The sequence below is a fragment of the Elaeis guineensis genome, chromosome 4 (genome assembly GCF_000442705.2).
Source record: "Elaeis guineensis isolate ETL-2024a chromosome 4, EG11, whole genome shotgun sequence".
Lineage (NCBI taxonomy): Eukaryota > Viridiplantae > Streptophyta > Magnoliopsida > Arecales > Arecaceae > Elaeis > Elaeis guineensis.
The window spans coordinates 2,570,042-2,580,572 of record NC_025996.2 but is presented as its reverse complement, the minus strand read 5'-3'; the positions used below and the strand labels follow the sequence as shown (position 1 = coordinate 2,580,572).

Here is a 10,531-nt window from a genome sequence, read left to right as displayed (position 1 = left end):
TCTCCCACCCCTATTCCACGATATCTTGGTCACGAACCAAGCATAATCTTCTTGGCTCTGGGTGAGTTCGTAAGGGCATTCTTGCTACGTTGGTCTTTGTTAAAACCAACTCCCATCTCTCCTCCTCTCCTCTGCCTGTCTTCTCTCTTCTTGAATGGTAGGCGAGGCAGCTCTGGAGGGTCTGCTATCCGCAGACAACCGATCTGCAGCTATCTCGAGACGGAAATGTCGCCGGCCGGAGGAGCAGAGAGGGGAGGATCCTTGGGTCCATCGATTCAAGAATTCACCCAAGACTCCCGGTTTGCGTCTCCTAGTATTATCTTTCTTCTTGCTCTTCCAGATGGGTAAAGGTCACGATGTTTTGTCTCTTGCTGTCTTCTCTTTTGTTAAGTTTTTTTTTTTTTTTTTATTGCTTGAGGCTGTGATGATTCCGGGCACAGGATTAATGACATTGTGAAGTGGAAAAAGATTAATCCCGATTAATCTCAAACGGCAAAGCCATCTTGGATGGCCTGCTGCTATTTGGCAGGCAACCGTTTGCTGCCGATTTGATTGAGTTGTAGGGAATATTCAAAGCAGCGGCACAATGTTGGACTCAGCGGTGAATCTGAGCCTCCTTTTTTCTTCCCCTCCTTCACTTTTCTGATATCTGTTCTTATTCTTTCACAAGATTCTAATTTTCAACTCTTGTTTAACTTCTTTTCTATAATTTGATTTTTATGACGAGTTCTCTTTGTGGATTCCTCAAAAATCATAGATTTTAGAAGCTAATGAATGATTCGGGATAGGGATTGTATTAATAGCAGCTAGGGTTTTGAGGACCTAAATCCTTTCTTTTTTATTTTATTATTGAGAATCAGGGAATATTTGCTTATCACCTGGGCTCGACAGTGCTCACGATCTTGACTCATTTTTTTTCTTCTATTTTCATTTTAGTTGTTTTTACTTTTTACCCATCTAAAAAGGGTTTAGATCTTGCATTGGTTTCCTTTTCTCCTCTATGACATTGTGGTCAAATTTCCTTCTTCTTTGGAGCATCAATATGATGAAATCATCCGCTTATGTAATTAGTTGCCAGTAATTATTTGCCACATATTCTTAATGGCTATGTGATTTTTTATTTCTTTTAAATTCGATAATTTAGACTTACTCCGTATTTTGTAGCAGTACTTGCCAGTTAGTTAGGGTCAAGATGAAAATAAAACGTAAAAGTTGTGTTCTTTGCAATTTGGAAGGTCTGTTGCTCTGTAGGCTACTGCTGCACCCCATTGGAGGTGGCACAAAATTTCTGGTAAACGGGACCTAATAAAACTTTCTTCCTGCTCAACTCCACAAGCCATTTTTTTTGTCTCCTTTTCATTATTTGTTAAATATTATTATCTTATTCTTTTATCGAAAAACTTAGACCATTTTTTTTAATGTCATGGTCGTTTCCTTTTGTAAAATTTAGAAATATATGTTTTGTGGTGGTCATGATGATGATCATGTAAAAGGCTGCCCCTCTTCGAAAACAGTAATTCTCTTATTTTTAATCCCTGGCTTTTTTTTGGTGGTGGAGGTTGAAGGTGGTATCCATTTCCTTTCCTCTCTTCTCTTCTTTTGAATCTTAAAATAGTGATAAATTGTGGAGGGTTGAGGCTGAGTGTCTAAGTTATGGTTCAATTATCATTGTTTTCTCTGATTATTGAGGCAATAATGAGTTTTTCTGAACATACTTTGCTGGTAGATGTACATTTTGCATGCAATACTCTTCGCTGAAACCAAAATTCAAGCATAAACTTTCATGTTTTCTGATTGATCCAGATTATATACCAGTTTGTTATATAGTTTTAGTATTTTTTAAGAGAGTGGTTCTGTACACGTTTTATGCCTATATGCATGTATTGTAAATTTACATGAACAAAAATTGTATCTACATACATGCATAAATATCTTTGGAAATGTACTATTGTTGGTCATGTATGGTGCATGTTGTTTATTCAAGAGGAAGGAGCGTGTTCATGTGTTGAACGAACATCCCATTTTTGTCCCTGTGCATCCCTGGCTTTAACTATTTATTAGGAAGCAATCATGGAGGGGCATATTTACTAAAAGAGGAATGTATTTAGTATCTACAAAAGTGAAAAGTGAGACAACTGCTTTGCATATGGCTACCAAGGTCTGTAGCTGGTAGCTTATTTAATGGGCAGCAGTGCTGCTGACCGCTGTTCCATTGCCCGCTTACTTCTTTCCCCATCTTCTTGGAGGTTGATCGGTAAGTGAGCATTTGGCTCTCTGGGCTTCTTGTGCTGCTTCTTTTCTCTCTTCTTTGGCCTTCTTCTCCTTCATCTTCTTTTACTCCTATTCCATGTTTTCTTGTTCTTGAACCAAACACAATCTTCTTGGATATGGTAGGATGGTAGGTGAATTTGTAAGGGTAAATCTTGTTCATCAGTTTAGCATTGGTCTTTGTCAAAACAAAGTCCCATCTCTCCTCCTCTCCTCTGCTTGTCTTCTCTCTTCTAGAACAATAGGCGAAGCAACTCGGGAGGGTCTGGTTCTGCAGGCATAGAACGACAGGCAAGGCAACTCGGCAGAGTCTGGTTCTGTAGGCAACCGATCTGCAGCCATCTTGTGATGGAGAGGTTGCGGTTGCAGGCACGAAGACTTGAGGAAGGAGATCCTTTGGTACAATTGATTCAAGATGTCATCTGATCCTCCCATTTTGCATCTGCTATTTTTCTCTTTCTTTTTTTTTTTTTCTTCTTCGTCTGGCTCTGCTAGGTGGGTAGAGGTCATGATGTTCTGTTTCTTGCTCTCTTCCTTTCCCTTTAGTCTTTTCTTTTCTGTTGCTTTACAAGAAGAGACTGTGATGATTCCAGTCGGAGCATTTGTGGCATTGTGAAATGGAAAATAGTTGATTCTAAATGGCAAGGCAATCTTGGATAGCCTGCTGCTGTTTAGCAGGCAACCAGTTTGGTTTAGTTGGAGGGAATACTCATAATGACACAATGCTGGAAACAATGGTGAATCTGAGCCTTCTTTTTTCTACCCCTTCCTCACTTTTCTAATATCTGCTCTAGTTCTTTCCCAAGATTCTATATTTCAATGCCCCATTAACTTATTTTCTATAATCAGATTTTTTTTTATGAGTTATTCCTGTGGTTCCTCAACAATTCATAGGTTTTGGAGGCTGATGAATGTGATCAGGGATAGGGCTTGCATCAATAGTAGCTATGGTTTTGTGAAATCAAATCTTTAATTTTTTTTCTAAAATATTTTGTTATTGAGAATCAGGGAATATTTGATAGCTAACAGTGTTCCACAGTGCTCTTGATCTTGGCTCATTTTTTTCCTTCTGTTTTCACTTAAGTTGTTTGTACCCATGGGACAAGGGTTTTGATCTTGCATTGGCTTCCTCTTTTCCTCCATTAATTTGTATTCTTTTCGTTCATCTTTCGAGCTCAATATGACAAAATGACAACCTGAAAATTCTACTTTGCAGTAACTACCTGGTTCTTTGAGCTGGTTTCTCTGACATTGCTATTCTAACATGGCTTGCTTAGGGGCTGTCTGGGCTTTGTGAGTTGCATTATTTTTTAAGCCTATATGGAGTTGCAGCAATGAAATTTCTTTGGAGCTGGTATTAGGTGAGGTTACCCACTTCAACTTTCCCTCGATGATGTCTTTAACCCCATTAAAAATTAATACAGACCTTCAATTATTAATGCTGCTTTTTTTTCTTAATCTACCTTCCGAACTGTGCAGATATTGGTGGTAATTTGCTTTGCTCATATGCTTCTGTGCCTGCAAAAGCTGCACATATAACTTGCTTGGATTTGATGTGTATTCTGTTGGCTAACACGATCTAAAATAAACCTTCCTCTTAAACGTATCAGTCTTTCTTGTCTACCGAGATCATTCGCTTATGCAATTATTTTTCACATATTCTGAGTGGCTATCTCGAACAAAAAATGAAATTTTTTATTCCTTAAAATCAAAATTTTATTTCTTTGTATTTTGTAGTATTATTTGCCAGTTAGTTGGGGTTCGGGTGGATATAAAATGTAAAAGTTGTGTTCTTTGCAAACTGGAAGGCCTGCTGCTCTGCAGGCTACTGCTGCACCTTGTTGGTGGTGGCACAAATTTTCTGGTAAGTGGGGCCAAATTTGCCTTTCCTCTTGCTGAATCCTACATGCCATTTTTTTACCTTCTTTTCATTATTTTATTCTTTTATCAAAAAACATGTTTTTTTTCCTCGTGATATGGTCGTTTCCTGCAGTAACATTTAGAAGCATATGTTTTATGGTGGTTATGATGATGATTGCACGAAAGACTGCCCCCTCTTCTAAAACAGTAATTCTCTTACCATTAATCCATGACTTCTTCTTGGTGGTGGAGGTGGAGGGTGTTATCTATATCCTTTCCTTTCTCCTCTTATTTCCAATCTAAAAACAGTAATAATTTGCAAAGGAGGGTGAAGGCTTATTGTTCGAGCTATGATTCTATTATCATTGTTTTTCTCTGATTACTTAGGTAATAGCAGGATTTTCTGAATGTTAGTTTCTGGTGGATGTATGGGTTGCATGTAATACTCACTGAAACCAAAAGTCAAGCAATAATTTTCATGTTTTTTGACTGATCCATATTATGTACTCCTTTGTCGTATACTTTTAATATGTTTTAAAGGATTGGTTCAGAGCACATCTTATGCCTACATACATGCATTGTAAATTTAAATGAACAAAAACTGCACATACATGCATATGTACATGCATACATAAATATCTCTATTGATATACTATTATTGGTCATGTGTGATGCCTGACTATAATCTCATATATTACAATTGTTAGGCATTAATGCATTGAACTTACCTCCCATTTGGGTTTTTGTGCATCCTTCTCTGGTCTCTTAACTATTTATTACAGAGCAACCATGGAGGGGCATATTCAGTAAAAGAAAAATCTATTTGCAGCAGCGAAATGCGGACAACAGCTCTGCTTAAATTCCAGCCACACTGAATTTTTGTGTGCATGCAGATATACATGCACACTCACACACACACAGATGAGCGCAGATATACATTAACCCAAGTCTCCCGGTTTGCATCTACTATTATTATCTTTCTTCTTCTTTTTCCTCTTGTTGCTTCTCCAGGTGGGTAAAGGTCACGATGTTTTGTCTCTTGCTCTCTTCCCTTTCCGTTTAGTCTTTTCTTTTCTTTTTTATTGCTTTACAAGAAGAGGCTGTGATGATTCCGGGCAGAGAGTTAATGGCATTGTGAGGTGGAAAAAGATTAATCCTAAACGGCAAGGGTGATCTTGGATGGGCCTGCTGCTGTCTGGCAGGCAACCATTGCTGCTGATTTGGTTGAGTTGTAGGAATATTCAAAGCAACGGTGCAATGTTGGACTCTGTGGTGAATCTGAGCCTCCTTTTTTCTTCCCCTTCTTCACTTTTCTAATATCTGTTCTTATTCTTTAACAAGATTCTATTTTTCAACTCTTGTTTAACTTCTTTTCTATAATTTGATTTTTATGATGAGTTCTTCTTGTGGATTCTACAAAATTCATAGATTTTAGAGGCTAATGAATGATTCAGGATAGGGATTGTATTAATAGTAGATAGGGTTTTGAGTACTTAAATCCTTTCTTTTTTATTTTATTGTTGAAAATCAGGGAATATTTGCTTATTACCAGGGCCCCACAGTGCTCATGATCTTGACTCATTTTTTTCTTCTATTTTCATTTTAGTTGTTTTTACTTTTTACCCATCTAAAAAGGGTTTAGATCTTGCATTGGTTTCCCTTTCTCCTCAATTACATTGTGGTCGATTTTTCTTCTTCTGGAGCATCAATGCCACATATTCGTAATGGCCATCTTGAAAAAAAATGTGATTTTTTAATTCTTTTAGATTCGATAATGCAGACTTACTCTGTATTTTGTAGCAGTACTTGCCAGTTAGTTAGGGTCAAAGTGGAAATAAAACGTAAAAGTTGTGTGCTGTGCAATTTGGAAAGTCTGTTGTTCTGCAGGCTACTGCTGCACCCTATTGGAGGTGGCACAAAATTTCTGGTGAATGGGACCAAATAAGCCTTTCCTCCTGCTCAAGTCCACAAGCCATTTTTTTGTCTCCCTTCCATTGTTTGTTAAATATTATATCTTATTCTTTTATCAAAAAACTTATGACTATTTTTTTTAATGCCATGGTCATTTCCTCTAGTAAAATTTAGAAATGTATGCTTTGTGGTGGTCATGATGATGATCGTGTCAAAGGCTGCCCCTCTTCCGAACAGTAATTCTCTTCTTATTAATCTATGGCTTTGTTTTGGCGGTGGAGGTTGAAGGTGGTATCCATATCATTTCCTTTCTCCTCTTCTTTCCAATCTTAAAATAGTGATAATTTGTAGAGGGTCGAGGCTTAGTGTTCAAGTTATGATTCTATTATCATTGTTTCTTTCTGACTACCAAGGCAATATTGAGTTTGTTTGAACATAAGTTACTGGTAGATGGATATTTTGCATGCAATACTCCTCGCTGAAACCAAAACTCAAGCATTAAACCATAACCTTGCATGACTGGTGATAAAGAGTGTATGCAATTTTAGCATTGTAGTGTATTGAATTGTAATTAAAAAGAACTAACATTTATACTTGAAGTAAATATGAAACAATGTTACCCTTTGTCTGTTACTTGCAATTGGATTTTGCCCTCTTTGCTTTCGTGATACTCTTGGCCTCCTTGCATGTTATTCCTATTTACATATTTGTATTGACTAATAATTTACTTATATCTCTCCAAAAAAAAAAAAAATCCTTATATTGGACAAAGTGAAACCTGATTCGGTTCTGGCTATGCAAGTTCTTGTTCTGATCCAGATTAAATACCAGTTTGTTGTATATTTTTAGTATGTTTTAGAAGAGTGGTTCTATACACATTTCATGCCTATATGCATGTATGGTAAATCTACATGAACAAAAATTGTATGTACATGCATGCATAAATATTGTGATAAATGTACTATTGTTGGTCATGTATGGTGCATGTTGTTTATTCAAGAGGAAGGAGCATGTGATGCATGATTATAATCTCATCTGTTACAATTGTTAGGTGTTAATGTGTTGAACTTAGTTTCTATTTTTTGTCTCTGTGCATCCTTTGCTTTATCTACTTATTAGGGAGCAACCATGGAGGGGCATATTTACTAAAAATGGGCATGTATTTAGCATCTATAAAAGTGAAAAGTGAGACAACTGCTCTGCATAATGGCTACAAAGGCCTGTAGTTGGTAGTGAGCTTCTTGTGCTGCTCCTTTTCTCTCTTTTTGGTCTTCTCCTCCATCTTCCTCTACTCCTATTCCATGTTTTCTTGTTCTTGAACCAAACACAATCTTCTTGGAGATGGTAAGTGAATTCGTAAGGATAAATCTTGTTCATCTGTTTAGCATTGGTTTTGTTAAAACAAACTCTCATCTCTCCTTCTCTCTTCTGCTTGTCTTATCTCTTCTAGAATGATAGGCAAGGCAGCTCAGGAGGGTATGGTCCTGCAGGCAACCGATCTGCAGCCATCTTGTGATGGAGAGGTCGCAGGCCCGAGGACTTGAGAAAGGGTGATCCTTCGGTCCAATTGATTCAAGATTTCCTCTGATCCTCCCATTTTGCATCTGCTGTTGTTCTCTTTCTTCTTCTTGCTCTGCTAGGTGGGTAGAGGCCATGATGTCTGTTTCTTGCTCTCTTCCTTTCCCTTTAGTCTTTTCTTTTCTATTGCTTTACAAGAAGAGGCTGTGATGATTCCAGTCGGAGCATTTGTGGCATCGTGAAGTGGAAAAACAGTTAATTCCAAATGGTAAGGCAATCTTGGATGGCCTGCTACTGTTTAGCAGGCAACCATTTGCAACCAGTTTGGTTTAGTTGTAGGGCATACTCATAATGATACAATGCTGGACACAATGGCGAATCTGAGCCTCCCTTTTTCTTCCCCTTCCTCACTTTTCTAATATCTGCTTTAGTTCTTTCCCAAGATTCTATATTTCAATGCCTTTTTAACTCCTTTTCTATAATCAGATTTTTCTTAATGAGTTGTTCCTGTGGCTCTTCAACAATTCATAGGTTTTGGAGGCTGATGAGTGTGATCAGGGATAGGGATTGCATCAATAGTAGCTATGGTTTTATGAAATCAAATCCTCAACTTTTTTCTAAAATATTTTGTTATTGAGAATCAGGGAATATTTGATTGCTAGCAGGGTTCCACAGTGCTCTCGATCTTGGCTTTTTTTTTTTTCTTCTGTTTTCACTTAGGTTGTTTTTACCCATGGAACAAGGGTTGTGATCTTGCATTGGCTTCCTTTTTTCCTCAATTAATTTGTATTCTTTTCCTTCGTCTTTGGAGCTCAATATGACAAAATGACAACCTGAAAATTCTACTTTGCAGTGACTACCTGGTTCTTTGAGCTGGTTTCTCTGACGTTGCTATTCTAACATGGCTTGCTTAGGGCTGTTTGGGCTTTGTGAGTTGCATTATTTTTTAAGCCTATATGGAGTTGCAGGAACCTATAGAAATTTCTTTGGAGCTGGTATTAGGTAAGGTTACCCACTTCAACTTTCCCTCGATGATGTCTTTAACCTCATTAAAAATTAATACAGACCTTCAATTATTAATGCTGCTTTTTTTTTTCTTAATCTACCTTCTGAACTCTGCACATATATTGGTAATTTCCTTTGCTCGTATGCTTCTGTGCCTACAAAAGCTGCACATGTAACTTGCTTGGATTTGATGTGTCCTTTGGTGGCTAACACAATCTAAAATAAACCTTCCTCTTAAACATATCAGTCTTTCTTGTCTACTGAGATCATTTGCTTATGCAATTATTTTCCACATACGCTTAGTGGCTATCTCGAACAAAGAAAAAAGCAATTTTTTTATTCTTTAAAATGAATAATTTATTCTTACTTTGTATTTTATAGTATTATTTGCCAGTTGGTGTCAAGGTGGAAATAAAATGTAAAAGTTGTGTTCTTTGCAAGTTGGAAGGTCCGTTGCTCTACAGACTACCACTGCACCTTGTTGGTGATGGCACAAATTTTGTGGTAAGTGGGGCCAAATTTGCCTTTCCTCCTGCTCAATTCCACATGCCATTTTTTCTTACCTCCTTTTCATTATTTGTTAAATATTGTATTTTATTCTTTTATCAAAAAACATGATTTTTCTCATGCCATGGCCGTTTCCTGCAGTAACATTTAGAAGCATATGGTTTGTGGTGGTCATGATGATGATCGCATGAAAGACTGCCCCCTCTTTTAAAACAGTAACTGTCTTACCATTAATCCATGGCTTCTTCCTGGTGATGGAGGTGGAGGGTGTTATCTATATCCTTTCCTTTCTCTTCTTATTTCCAATCTAAAAACAGTAATAATTTGCGGAGGAGGGTGAAGGCTTATTGTTCAAGCTATGATTCTGTTATCATTGTTTTTCTTTGTTTACTTAGGTGATAGCTGGAATTTCTGAATGTTAGTTGCTGGTAGATGTATAGTTTGCATGCAATACTCACTGAAACCAAAAGTCAAGCCATAATTTTCATGTTTTTTGACCGATCCAGATTATGAACTCCTTTGTTGTATACCTTTAATATGTTTTAAAAGATTGGTTCATGTTGGAAGATAAACATGAATCTAGTGTTATGATAAAATACATTGAACTATGTGAGTGGGATTATGCATGTATGTCTAGGTACAAGAGATGTATTAAATATGAGTATATGAACTTGTGTCTAGGAATGTGTTTGTGGCTTTTAGGAAGTTGAGAATGCATGTATTAGAAGTTTAGGAATATGCATGTCTCTTAGGGAAGTGTGTGAGATATTAATTAACGCATTTGTGAGTGGCATAAATAGAAGTGGTTTCGTGAGTGTATGGTAGGAGTTGGGTATGAAATGAATATAAGTTGTGATATCGTTAGTCATTCCTCTCCTCTCTCAAGCATTTTTTATCATATGTGATAGAGTACCCACTACCAAATTCCAGCAGTTCAGAGCACATCTTATGCCTACATACATGCATTGTAAATTTACATGAACAAAAAAACTGCACATACATGCATATGTACATGCATTCATAAATATCTCTATAGATATACTATTATTGGTCATGTATGATGCATGTTGTTTATTCAAGAGGAAGGGGCATGTGATGCATGACTATAATCTCATATATTACAATTGTTAGGCATTAATGCGTTGAACACTTGAACTTCCCATCTGTGTCTTTGTTCATGCTATCCTGGTCTCTTAACTATTTACCACGCAGCAACCATGGAGGGGCATATTCAGTAAAAGAAAAATCTATTTCCAGAAGTGAAGTGGGACAACAGCTCTGCTTAAATTCCTGCCACACTGAATTTTTGCATGCGTGCACATATACATGCACACTCACACACACATAGAAAAATGCGTAGGTGTGTGTGTGTGTCGTACGTACATATGTACATACATATATATCTATGTACATATACACACACACATATATGTATGTATGTATGTATATGTATGTATGCACA

General features: G+C 37.1%; 1 long non-coding RNA gene across 2 annotated transcripts; it reads left to right on the top strand.

The window, feature by feature from the left end:
• Positions 1–6,938: 6,938 nt before the first annotated feature.
• Positions 6,939–10,470, top strand: LOC140856839 (uncharacterized). 2 transcript variants are annotated; one of them, XR_012140440.1, is made up of 4 exons: positions 6,939–7,383; positions 7,490–7,679; positions 8,411–8,559; positions 8,944–10,470. It is a non-coding gene; the product is annotated as an uncharacterized lncRNA (long non-coding RNA). The 2 variants fall into 2 exon arrangements; XR_012140439.1 differs by having other exon boundaries at positions 8,411–10,470.
• Positions 10,471–10,531: the final 61 nt, after the last annotated feature.